Source organism: Phycodurus eques, chromosome 1 (assembly GCF_024500275.1).
Source record: "Phycodurus eques isolate BA_2022a chromosome 1, UOR_Pequ_1.1, whole genome shotgun sequence".
NCBI lineage: Eukaryota > Metazoa > Chordata > Actinopteri > Syngnathiformes > Syngnathidae > Phycodurus > Phycodurus eques.
In genome coordinates this window covers 39,596,933-39,611,079 of record NC_084525.1, presented here as the reverse complement: position 1 = coordinate 39,611,079, position 14,147 = coordinate 39,596,933, and the positions used below count along the sequence as shown (strand labels likewise).

The 14,147-nt window shown below is 42.0% G+C and overlaps 1 protein-coding gene across 2 annotated transcripts in view; it reads left to right on the top strand.

Moving 5' to 3' along the window:
- The first annotated feature begins 11,040 nt into the window (after positions 1 to 11,040).
- Positions 11,041 to 14,147, top strand: part of LOC133410299 (E3 ubiquitin-protein ligase Midline-1-like) — a 42,504-nt gene continuing 39,397 nt past the window's right edge. For both annotated transcript variants that reach the window (XM_061691279.1, XM_061691270.1), the window contains exon 1: positions 11,041 to 11,185. The gene's annotated coding sequence lies outside the window, so the exon portion shown is untranslated. The remainder of the gene's footprint in view (positions 11,186 to 14,147) is intronic.

The following is a 14,147-nucleotide window of genomic DNA, read 5'->3' as shown; positions in this document are numbered from 1 at the left end:
AGGGTGGCTCTTGATAGGGGACATAAATATAGTTGGGGGAAATATATTTGAGCATAATCCTGACTAAAAGATTTAATGCAAATTCAGTTAAATATGAAATTGCCAATTCTCTGACAGGGATGATCAAAAATGCAGAAGATAGGCTAAAACAGCTTGGAGGCAGATTATTTGCATGTTGAAGTTGACTTTGTCTGAGGAAAAGGGGCTCTATTCATTTCAAATATTGAATGGAACATTTTTCTTTGGATGGAGGGTGCATGTTTATAATTTTCTAATGGGTTGACTCGGGGAATAAGCAATATTTAACTCAACATTTATGTTTTTATTCTTTAGTGAAATAAGTGACAGTTCAATAGAATATTTAAAACGTGATAGAGTTCTAGTTAGAGATAAATCTGTTTCGTGTCATGCTTTTTAATTGTATTATTATGCATTGATGTCATCTTAAAACATTACAAAACTATTAAAATTATGCTTGAATATGATATCTTGCCATTCATCCTTCCAATCTGGACTTCCCTAAATTCCTCAGTCACGTCCCATGGAAGTTTACCAAAAACATTCCAATGTTTTTCCCCTTTGCTACCTAAGTCTAATCATAAAAACAGGCCAAACAAAGAGCAAACAAAACATTCCCTTTTCTCAACACAGCACAACTGACTAATATGGTAATAAGGGGGAAATTCAGCTCAAACCATCGTTGAGGGAGACATCTCCTGGAAAATTGAAGCTCAAGACGATGCCAGATGATGGCCACAGGCGGCTGGGAAGATGACGGAAAAAGTGACTAAGAGTGTATGTGTGTGTATATATATATGTATGAGTTTTAAGGTTTTGTCAAGAAACACAAGGCTCTCAAGTCCCATATTAGACTGTCACCCAAAATAACTTTGTTGTCAGATCGAAATTGAAAACTCTGCACTTATACCTCAGCTGTAGATCTACGTGTGCGTGCGTGTGTGTGCCTGTGTGCGTGTGTGTGTTTCATCTGCCAAAGTCATCTACATTTCGCACACAACTCCAAATGTAAGCTCATTAAAGCAACTCAATTGTGAGAGGATTTTTGGCAACTTTGTGCTTTTTGAGGGCAGGTTTGACTATATTGGCCTTTGCATGACCTGCCAAACTCACTTTAAACTGCTCTGTCTTGGATTTAACCATTCTGTAAAACAAAAACTCTGACAGCTTTGAACTCAGTACATTACGGGAGGATTCTAATGAGTCACTGGTAGGGCAAAAAAGCACAACAATTTCCACGTAGTCACTTCACATGAAAACCCAGCAATACATTTTCCACACACCTTGCTAGGTTTTGGTGTGTCAACTCAAACAAGCTACAAATGGAACAAAAGTGTTGCATGCTGCTGAACGAAACCTGTGAGCTTGTTTAGCGCCACTGCCGCCGCCCAAATAAGAAGCGTTGGAACTGTGTTTAAGATTTCATGGGAGCTTTTGAGAGCTTTAGTTCTTCTGAGATCTCCCCTACTCATCTGACTGACTCGTCTTAATGCCTCTTGAAGGCCAAGAGGCAGCATTGTCCAAGAGGTAAAAGTAAAAATAAAGACTTCTACAGATGTTTAAATCCAGCACTGCAATTGGAGCGCATTTTAAAAAATCATGAGGGGAAGTGGATGCTGTTTTTCTTTTTTTTCAAAGCGCTCAACATGATCTCAATTGGGAATTGAAGGTGGATGACGAAGCAAATACAGAAATTATACGTTTTACTTGTAGATGATACCTTTAGTCTTTTATGCACAAACATGATGTGATGAATATTTGTGACTCTTCAAAGATGGCAGGCAGATGTGTAATTTAAAATCTATCTATCTATCTATCTATCTATCTATCTATCTATCTATCTATCTATCTATCTATCTATCTATCTATCTATCTATCTATCTATCTATCTATCTATCTATCTATCTATCTATCTATAAATACCCAACAAACTGGAGAATATGATAATAGTTCAATATTTACATAATGCATTACATTCCTGCATGAATAAAAGTTTCATAGCAGGCTAAAACCAAGTACAGTGATCATGTACTGTATCCCTCACCAACTTTTTAGACAATCATATTGGGATAAATGAGGTGGGTTTTATTATTACCGGCGGCCAGATCCAGAACCACCACATCATTTTATGTGGCCCGCGAAAGCAAATCATGAGCATCATGTTTCTTGCTAAAATACCAAAATTGCAGATTGTCTTCACTTTTAAAACCGATGTGATATAGCAAGCATTTTTACTTCCAATACTCCTTTTAAACTAAATTGAACAATACTTGAACAAACTGTTTTTACTGGCTTCTGATTTCAAAATTCCGATTATGCATAGATTTATATGGGTTCACAGTCATAATGCCCCTTCAAGGGAAACCATAACTATGATGTGGCCGTGACAAAAATAAGTTTGACGCACCAGTTGTAGAGTGTTCCAGTCGTTTGGGGGAGAAAACTGAAAAGAAGATCGACCAGTAGTCGTGCCGACAAAGATGTTAATAAAACTGCTGGAATGGAGAATGCGAGTGGTGGTATGCATGGTGAGCAGAGAGCCAAGATAGGGTGAGGTCTTGCCAATGAGTGTTTTATAAATAAACATTGTCTGCATTATTGAAATCAATGGGACATTATTCAGGACTTACTAACCACACACGGCTGTCAATCGATTAATTTTTTAAATCAGATTAATCACACTTTTGAATTTTGATTTACCGCGATCAATCACAGATGCCAAATATACCACACGTTGTACCACATTTTGCTTTGCGATGGTATTTTAAACTTGTTGTACTTCAATGAAAAGAGAGTTCAGCGCTGCACTGTCATGGGTGTGTGTTCCGGTGGTTAACTTACCCCTGTTTCATACACACCTGCTCCTGAGAGCATCAGCTACTGCTGAATGGAGCCGCATTTCCACCGCGTGTCATTCGTGGGCTTTTTTCGTAAAGACCATGGAGCAAATTTTTCAGTTTTCCACACCAGATTGTGAGGCAGCTCGCTCCCTTGTCACCTTACAACAAGGGAAGCGCAGGGTGTCAGATGATGCGATTGAGTTACCCATTCTAGCAGCTGAGAGTCAGTGGAATAACAGGGCTCTGCTCGATGCATTTTTTTCAAGGACTATCCCCCGCCGTCATTTGCTCCCGGTAGACCTGCTGACCGACTTGGAGACTCTCATCGCTCTTGCCGTAAAGATCGACAAGAGGCTTTTGGATCGCGAGCTGGACGGAGTTCGGCGGAGGGCTGCGTCACCGCGCACTTGGAGGATGAGCCTTGGTGACCAGCCAAACCAAGGCAGATCCCCTGTTGCCAGTTTCAATCCACTGGCTAGCGTCACCATGGGAGAACCCATGCAACTGGGCATGTTCCGTCTCTCCCCTGAGGAACGTCAACACCGGCTGAGGGAAGGGCGGTGCTTCTACCGGGGTTCTTCCTAAAGTGACACTATACTCTCCTGATCAAGAAATTCATACACCTGTATTAATTGACTCTGGTTATGACGCAAACTTACTAAACTCCCTCCTCGTTAGACGTATGCACCTTAGAACCTTTCAAATAAAACGCCACCACAACACCTATGCTACAGATGGCAGTTTTATGGGCAAGATCACTCACCGCACCCAAACTCTCACATTGACATTTCCTGATTCTCACTCGGAACGCATTAGTTTTCATGTTTTTGACGCCATGAATCATGACCTTATTTTAGGGAACCCATGGTTGAAATTACATAATCCTCACATTGACTGGTCCTCTGGGCAGGTTATGTCATGGGGCAGCAATTGCGCCCAGAACTGTTTCAAGCCTCCATGTGATGTTCAGGGCTATGTTTCAAATGACAATCCACAGACCCCATCTGGGGATCCTGATTTATCTCAAGTGCCCACCTGTTACCATGACATTAAATAATTTTTTTCCAAGTCCAAGGCCAAATCCCTTCCGCCTCACAGACCTAATGACTGTGCAGTTGACTTGCTGCCTGGAACCACACCCCCACGAGGGAGGTTATTCTCTCTTTCAGGGCCGGAACACAAGGCTATGAAGGAGTATGTGGATGAATCACTGGCAGCCGGGATTATTCGCCCATCTTCATCCCCTGCTGAGCCGGATTTTTCTTTGTGGACAAGAAGGACAAGACTCTGCGACCCTGTATCGATTACCGGGGTCTCAACGCCATAATTGTGAAAAACAGGTTCCCTCTTACTCTCATCTCCACCGCCTTTGAGTTCCTGGAGTGAGCCAAGGTTTTCACCAAACTAGACTTAAGAAATCCATATCATCTAGTCAGGATAAGGGAGGGGGATGAATGGAAAACTGCATTCAACACACCAACGGGACATTCCGATTTGGTGATGCCTTTTGGATTAACTAACGCTCCAGCTGTGTTCTAGAACTTTGTCAATGATGTGCTGCGTGACATGTTGATTGTGTATGTTTTTGTATATTTGGACAATATTTTGATATTCTCCCCGGATGAGGAGACTCACATCATTCATGTCTGCTCTGTGTTGCAGTGGTAACTGCAGAATGAACTATATGTTAAGGCTGAGAAATGTGAGTTCCACAAGGCGTCCGCTTCTTTTCTGGGGTTTGTGCTGGCTCCAGGTGAAATCAAAATGGACCCTTCCAAGGTTGATGCCGTGACTAATTGGCCCACACCCACGTCACGCAAAGACGTACAAAGGTTCTTAGGGTTAGCTAATTTCTACAGAAGGTTCATTAGAAATTTCCATTCTATAGCCTCGCCTTTGCATGATCTTACCTCGCCACACAGACCTTTCGTATGGAAGCCGCTTTCTCAGGCAGCTTTTCAGAAACTTAAAACTTAGCTTTACCTCCACTCCCATCCTCACTTTGCCAGATCACAAACAGCAGTTTGTGGTAGAAGTTGATGCGTCTGATGCCGGTATAATCAGAATCAGAATAATCTTTATTTGTCCAAAAAACACACAAGGAATTTGTCTCCGGTAGTTGGAGCCGCTCTAGTACGACAACAGACAGTCAATTGACAGAGAACACTTTTGAGACATAAAGACATTGACACAAAAGAAAATCTTAATAAACAGTCACTGAGCAGTAAAGGGTTGCTAGTTATCTGGTAATGCCGGTAATTTTTTTATTTTTTTTTGTGACAATTGTGCAAAAAGATGCAGAGTCCTCTAGCACTTAGAGCAGTTCGAATGACTAATATTGCAATAGTCCGGTGCAATGACCATTGTGGAAAGGGCGCAGAGACTTCAAGGAGTGTATGCAGTTTAAAGTGACGAGTAGTGCGATAATCTGGGACAATGTTGGTTGTGCAAATGTTGCAGATACTCCTCAATCAGTGTGCAAATGGAGCAGATGCTGCTCTGGCATGAGTGGCCAGTATTGGTCAACAACAGATATGCAAATAGTGCAGCGTGGCGAGACAACTACAGTGAGTGCACAAATATAGGAGCAATGCTCTCCCAGAAATGTCTCAAGGATGGTAAATTACATCCTTGTGCTTATCTCCAAAAAAAACTGACCCCAGCCGAGAGAAATTATTACATTGGTGACCATGAACTGCTGGCAGTCAAGGTGGCTTTGGTGGAGTGGAGGCACTGGCTAGAGAGGGCACATACTCCGTTTTTAGTATGGACAGATCACAAGAACCTAGAATATCTTAAGTCTGCTAAGTGATTAAATGCGATGCAGGCTAGATGGGCTCTGTTTTTCACTAGATTCAATTTCACGTTATCCTACCGACCTGGTTCTAAAAATGGTAAGTCAGATGCTTTATCGCGCATTTTCTGTGCAGAGAATTCTTTGTCTGACCCTAAAACCATTTTGCCCAAGTCATGTTTCGTTTCTGCTTTTGTTTGGGACATTGAAACTGCGGTTAAAGAGGCTCTGAAGAACACTCTTAGCCCTGAAGATTGCCCTGAAAACAGGCTTTATGAGAGTCATCCACTGGGCTCACACTAACCGGACTATAAGTCACTCAGGCATTGCCTAGACTCAATCTGTGGTCAAACAGCGCTTTTGGTGGCCCAATGTTAGAAGGAAGTTACCAATTATGTCAATGCTTGCCAGGTATGTGCTGCTAACAAGTCCTCTCGTAAACGTCCATCTGGTGAGTTGCGACCCCTGCCAATACCACAACATCCTTGGTCAGACATCTCCGTAGACTTTGTGATGGGATTACCGGCCTCGAAAGGAAATACCACAATTCTCACAGTCGTGGACAGGTTCTCTAAAATGGCACACTTCATTGCACTCCCTAAACTCCCCTAAACTAAAGACACTGCAGAGTTAATGACACACCAGGTATTCAAATTCCATGGTTCCCCTAAGAATTCATTTCGTAATTTTGGAAGGAGCTTTGCAATTTCATAGGTGATACCGTCAGTCTGTCATCTGGGTTTCACCCTGAAACCAACGGACAAACCGAGAGGCTGAACCAGGACCTGGAGACTGGGCTCCGATGTCTCGCTTCACAGGAGCCACGATCCTGGTCTCAGAAACGGGTTTAGGTCGAATTCTCTCACAATACCCTCCCCTCTCCATCCACTGGTCTATCGCCTTTTCAGGTTGTGCATGTTTACCAACCATCTCTATTTCCTGCCATAGCCCCAGATTCCACAGTTCCAGCGGCATTGACCTTGGTGAGACGCTGCAGTAGGACCTAGGAGCGAGCCCGCCAGATGCTGTTGCGCCAGGGACGGTCCTACAAAACCGCTGCTGACCGTCGGAGGACACCGGCCTCGAACTACAAAGTGGGTCAGCGAGTTTGGCTCTCTACCAAACTTATTCCACTCCGGGTGGAGTCCAGGAAGCTCGTCCCAGGTTCGTTGGGCCCTTCCCCATCACAAAGATCATCAACCCTGTCACCGTGAAACTTAGGCTCCCAAGGTCGATGCAGGTCCACCCTGCTTTTCACGTCAGCCTGCTCAAGCCCGCCCGGGAGTCCCCTCTGGTCCCACCTTCCAGGCCCCCTCCTCCCCCCCGGTTCGTGGATGGGGGCTCTGTCTTCACTTTGAGGCGGCTGTTGTCGTCTCGTCGGAGGGGGAGGGGGTTTCAATAACTGGTGGACTGGGAGGGCTACAGGCCTGAGGAACGTTCATGGGTGCCGTCTGCATTTATCGTGGATGACTTGCTCATTCGGGACTTCCATATTGCGCATCCAGGGGCTCCGGGGCCGTCTGGGGCCGGCCGTTAAGGGGGTGGGGGGTGGGGGGGGGGGGGGTACTGTCATGGGTGTGTGTTCTGGTTGTTGTCTTCCCCCTGTTTCATACACACCTGCTCCTGAGAGCATCTTCACCACCTGTGCCTCGTTCACCCTAATAACCTCTTGCATTTGACCTCGTGTCTCAATATTTCTAGTCGCCAGTTCGTTGTACCTTGTCGTCGCGTTCCAGCATTCCTTGTTTCCACGTCACAGACTCACAGTAAGACTAGACCCTGTTCCGATTATTGACCTTGCCTTTTTGCCTCACCTTTTTGGTTACTGTAGCCTTTTTTGGATTGCCTACCTGTGTACCGACCTCTGCCCGTATATTAAACCTCTCTTTTTGAAATTGTCCATTTGTTTTGGAGTCGTGCATTTTTGGGTCCTATCCTCTGTTCCGTTCATGACATGCACTATATCCAAATTACCTTTGCTTTTCAAAAGTCCCATTTGCATGACTTTTGAAGACACCAGTCGAAGTTTCCTCACTTATCTTTGCACTGGCAGAAGCATTGACCTGATCACTGACCTAGCAACCTGCGGCACATTTCAGATATCCATTGCAGTTAAGGAGTGTTGTGGTCCAAATAAATTGTGATTAATCTTATTAATCATGAGTTAATGCTTTAACTTTGACAGCCCTAGCTCATACACACCACTTGATAATTATTTACTCAGATGCACGACTGAAACAATGTCACATGAACTTCTGAAACAGTCTCACATTGTGTACACTTCTGAAATGCTTTCACACACACACTACTAAACAATATTGCTCACACACTACTGAAATACTGTCAAACACACTACGGAAAAGCTTTCACACACATTAAAGCAACACTTCCGCATACACTACTGGAATACTACCACATGCACTATTAAAAATTATTTACCCACACATATTACTGATCTGCTCTCATGTCCACCACTGTGATGCTCTCACACACACTACTGAAACATTCTCACACTGATACTTTGGTTAAACTACTTGTAGACTGTTTAGAAGACATTAGTGAGGTGTTCGATCAAGAGCTGTTGTAATGAACCGTGCATTTTAGTTGAAAACCTGGAAATGCCTTCCATTATAACTGAAATCCTCATTTTATGTTTGGCTCCCCATGTCAGAATATAGATTGTTTAATGTCACACTTTAGTGTGCCATTATGTGATCACAATGACCTCGTGTCCATGGTATAATAATCTGAGATTTAGCATTCTCTAAAGAGTAAAAGCATACAAATAAATGAATAATAGTCTATCAGAGAGGCAGTGACTAAATTTTAAACTGTAAGACTTTTAGGAGATACAGTGTAAATTATTTATTATTTCCGTCTATTCACATGTACATCTACTGTCAAAAAACTACTGTTAATTCACGTACACACGTTATTTAAAATATGTCTGTCCATTCACTTGCACACATTATGTTAACATTGTCTGTTTACATTTAGAACAACATTTTGTAGCGCATGTGCTTAGGAATCAGTTTTGTCGGATTACTGTCAAACTCTTTTGGCTAAGCATGCTCAGAGAAAGAGTTTCAGGAATAACTTTGTAAAACAGGACATGAAGGTTTAGTCTTGACCATTAGTTTTGAAAGCTGATGAGATGCTTGAAGGTCATCAAGTGTCATTCACATATGCCTGTACCTTTACAGTATTTATTGCAAAATTATGAGCAAACAGTGCAAACGGCAGCAATGTGCCTGTAAAAGGGTGAACAAACTACCTATAGCGCCCTTGAAACCCTCTGGGCCCGTCATAGTAAATATATTCAGTTCTCGGTCATCTCTCATGCTCTCGCTTGTGCTTCACAGCTGGGTCAACCAAATATATACTTATAATGTAGATATCATTAAACGCGGTTCAAGAGTTGAGGCAGATGGACAGAAAAAGCTGACGCGTATGAGTTCACCATCATGACATGCCTGCCCTTCCCTCCATGCATATGCCAAAGCCTGGAAGCATCCCCTGGCATTATGAAGGCTTGCAGAAGTGGCAGATGCACACTTGGTAACACAGAGAGTGGAAGCCACTTATGGCATTCTGGCAACAGGGGATGGAAAGAGGGAAAACACTACAAATAACCTGGGATTCAAACATCACGTTCTTCCTGATCTGAAGCAACGGGTCTGTCAGTGTCACTATCACCAAATATTGTGCGACTGGATTAGGCTCGCCAACAGACTGGAAAGTCATCAACAGCATTGCGCTAACAGGGGCAAAATAGGTCAAGCGTGTTTCTGTTATGTGCTCTACAAGCGATGCAGTCACTTGAATATCTGGCAAAGCATCTGCTTTGATGTACTTCCCACAGTTCACCCCGAAGGACATTAAAACCACTTATCAGCATTGCCTCCTCACACTGCAGATTTATTGTAGTGGTAAAATAAGCAGATATTTATTGTTCCATTTCATTGATGTATTGTGTGATGCATCTTTTACAAACTTATACTGGTACTAATTTTGAATCCCCTTTCACTCTGTATTTGTATAATATACTTTTTAAGTTGAGGGTCTTCACTTAAAGGTTAGAATCTTGAAATGACCTCACGTGTTATTGAGTATAATTTTAGTGCAGAATTTAAATATTGTAACTTGCCTTTCTCTGCTGTGCAAATGGGGTAAACGGGTCATTAACGGCAGATGTGTGTCAACAATTCCTTTCTGGTACCAAGTTGACCTTCTGCCTGTGTAGACCCAGCAGGGAAGAGGAAACAAAAATTGGAATGTTTCATCCATGACCTGTTGACTTTCAAATTATAAACGCTTAGGATTGGGATGTCACTTAAATTCATGTGTGAGTCAATGGATGTGAGCGAATACTTTTGGCAAAATAGTGTACATATACTGTGTGTGTGTATATATATATATATATATGTATATATATATATATATATAGATAGATAGATAGATAGATAGATAGATAGATAGATAGATAGATAGATAGATAGATAGATAGATAGATAGATAGATAGATACGCACACACATACAGCCGCTGAAATACGTATTTAACACATCACCATTTTCCCCACTAAATATACTTCCAAAGGTGCTATTGACCTGTAAATTTTACCAGATGTTGGGAACAACCCAAGTAATCCATACATACAAACAACAAATAAGATCAGAAAATAAGTTGTGTGTAAAACTAAGACATGACAGGGAAAAAGTATTGAACACATGACGAAAGGGAGGTGCAAAAAGGCATGGAAAGCCAAGACAACACCTAAAATCTATCAATAATCAAACAGCAATGCAGCCCCTTGTCAGTGCAAATGAATACGGGCTGGTTCAGTCCTAATTGATGGCCTACAAAAAGGTCTCATTGCCAAGGTGTGAGTCAAAACACATCCCATGATGGGTAAGGGCATAGAGTTGTCTTAAGACCATCGCAAACTAATTTTTGCAAAACATAATGATGGCATAATGATAATTCCAACGCACAAAATAGATTTTATTCATGTGCATTTAACTTTGTGAGTTTTAAATGACTAGTCATTAGAAATGAATGCGGGAGACAACAAATAGGGTAAAAACTGAGCTCAGGTACATCCTTATATGTGGGATGGCAGATCCGCCCCCAAATGTATTTGTATTCATCAAGGATACAGGAGGGACCAAAGAAGCTGAATGTTTGACATAATGGAAGTGAAGAGTTTCCCAACTGTTAGACAAAGCACTTGGGAGCACCCGCCCGCTTCACGCTTGCCCGAGCCTAAACACATGACAGTTGCACTTGATAACACCCGAAGGCTTGAAGGGGAGGTGGGAGCAAGTGTATGCAAAGCTGTGAACAGGAGGAGATGAGCAAGTAAAGGTCCTCGATGTTTAGATTTGTCCGTAAGATGGATGTGTGGATGCACGACTCCTCTCCTACCAACTCACCATCTCCTTCTTTATTAAGCTTACGTCTATTGTTTCTCCAGACGGCACAACTGCATGCCTCTTTCTTTTGTGTTGGTGGACCATGGGAGACTCTTGAACGTAAGCGCCTTCTTTGTTCTTTGTTGTTTAAGTCACTTTCATTGTGAACATTCCTTTAGAGGCAATAGAGAGAGGGTCACATGCATTATGTGCTGTCATCCATCGGCAGGATGGAGGGGGCTTTTTTTGCGGGATGTAGTTTGACCATTACATTCAAAAGCACGTGCTGTCATTGTTCCCGGCATTGTGTTCACCTATAAACTTCAATCCGCGTCTCCTGCGATAGACTTTATGCTCTTATCGTTCAAGCAACTGAGAATGAACAGGTTCTAAATGTCTTTTTTTACTATGAATGTTTAATTTACAGCTTCTTTAGCTGAAGCCTGCAAGTACCTGCATGATGCTTTTTACCAGCTTTTCTTCTACATGAGCCAACAGCTTAAAGAGGATTCCAAACTGGGGATAAACATGAAGCCCAGGCATCTCTGTCTATTTAAATAAAATGCATAGAACAAGAATTTGGTCACGAAACCAAATTTGTGTTGTATTTCGACCAAAGAGAGTTATGTTGTTTTATTCATGCTTTTCGCCACAAGCAAGTCTAATGTGGAAGAAGGTGCAACATAACTGATGGGAATTACCACTGACACTGTCAATAAATAATACAAACAGTGGATGTACACTGCTATAAATTATGCAAAACCTTGCAAAGCTGTATGTGTAGGAAAAACATGTTGCTGTAAGTGTGTGCAGAAATATGTGCATCCCCAGTCATACAGTTGGTATATTATTTACTTTTACTCGTCACTGTGAAGTTGAGGCACAACAATGATAACTCTAAAATGTCAGTACCATTTCACACAGTACTTGTGCTTGTAAACTTATCAAAATAATGTTGCCATTCCAATGATGTTTGTGCTGTAACACTGCTAAAGACCAGTTCTCATATCAGACAATAAATCAACATAGTCTAAAATGCATCTAATACTGCTCATGAGATGTTTCTCGGGCAGGTGCAAAATGCACTTGAAGGATTATTTAACTAAGCCCGTTGTGCAGTTTGGATATTGTGTTTGCTTTAAAACACAGATTTTGCCATATTTGGACCCCAACAACTTTTTTTTTTTTTTTTTTTTAAAGCTTTTGGGGCTTTGGCAAGCTGTGACTGCCAGTGGGTCCAATCTTTTTCATTCCTTGCCAAAGTCCTCCCCAAAGACTCCCGCTCTCGGCTTGAGATTCAAGAGCTTGGCATTCAAATTTCAGTCTTTTAAGAAAAGAACTCTGGCTCTTTGCCACCTCACAAAATGAGTTGGAATAAAGTGGAAGGATTGAGTGAGTTTGAATTAAAACAGATGCTTTATCTATGTGATATCTACCATTTATCTGCCCTGTGGGTATTGAACTACATAAATGGGTGCATTAGTTCTGCTAGTGACCGAACATGGTACTAATCATCATCAAGACAAAGGGTGAGCGAACCAAAGCACTTAGCGCTGAGATAATCTTTGAACTAATCAAGTATACCCTTTTCTGTTCTTTTTTTTGCTACAGACAATGTGTTCAGAATATAAAATAAACCACACAGCAAGGCATTATTCATGTTAAATGTACTGGGAACCTTGTGTAGAAGCCACAAATATTCAGGACAATCTTCTCACATTGTCGAAAGCATGATTCGTTAAAATTCTGCATTGTGGTGTAGCTTCATGCTTCGCACTGCTGCCCAACAGCAATAAGGTTGGAGTTTCAAATTTCAGCTCGAACATTTTTGTATAATTGTATGGATTCTCACTGGGTCACTTCAGCTTCTTCAGATTCAGTTTAGTTCAAATTCAGTTTATTTTGTTATTTTTTTTGGGGTTAGGATGGAAATAGCTATATGTCAGTGTGTTGATAGCATGACATCAAAGCTGCAACACTGTGTAACTCACTAATTAATTAAACAATGTAAAATGCAGCATGGAACAATCCTTTCTGCTGACTTAATCTACAGTATAAACAAGTGAATCGCAATAATTATCTTCGTCAAATCCTAATTGTTCATACTTTTTTTTCTTTTCATTGCACAGAAGTGTCAATTCTCTGTTAACCCATCATCAGATGGCAGTGTGTACCCCAACACAATGGTGCTAAAGAGTGTAAAAAAATAAGTCCAATATTTTGGGAGCCGGCGGCACAGTGGTCGACTGGTTAGAGCGTCAGCCTCACAGTTCTGAGGACTCGGGTTCAATCCCCGGCCCCGCCTGTGTGGAGTTTGCATGTTTTCCCCGTGCCTGCATGGGTTTTCTCCGGGCACTCCGGTTTCCTCCCACATCGCAAAAACATGCATGGTAGGTTAATTGGAGACTCAAAATTGCTCGTAGGTGTGAATGTGAGTGTGAATGGTTGTTTGTTTATATGTGCCCTGCGATTGGCTGGCGACCAGTTCAGGGTGTACCCCGCCCAATGATAGGTGGGACAGGCTCCAGCACGCCCACGACCCTAGTAAGGATAAGCGGTACAGAAAATGGATGGATGAATAGATCTATGGTTTGCCTTATACAAACCTAGTGTATATAGGGCACAAATGTGAAAGACAAGCATCTTTGATGTGTTAAATATAATTCTTTCTGGAATAATATCTCGTGTCATGCTGAGAAGGAAGGCACATCTTTCCTTCAAAGGTCACACTTTCCTGATTCCATTCAATAATTCAGACTGAAGTGCTAACAGAAGATAAATCAACATCATTGCGCCCATGTCACTGACAAAGGCCTCAGCAGCTTAGCAGGGCATTGATTCGGCCTGCTGCTCGGCTTATGGAGGGTTGCCCCTGTTAATTGGTTCTATGATTAGTCAAAGGTTGGAGTCAACGGTTGACATTTGAGAAAAAGTGGATCGATTATCAGATTTCATAGGCTTAGGAGAGCTGCTCCCTAAAGCGGCAGTCCAGGTCAACAAACAGGCAGCTTTGTAATGTTGTTTGTTTTGTCATGACCACGCATCCAAGTATTGGATTTAAGGAAGGCATATGTCTAGTGTA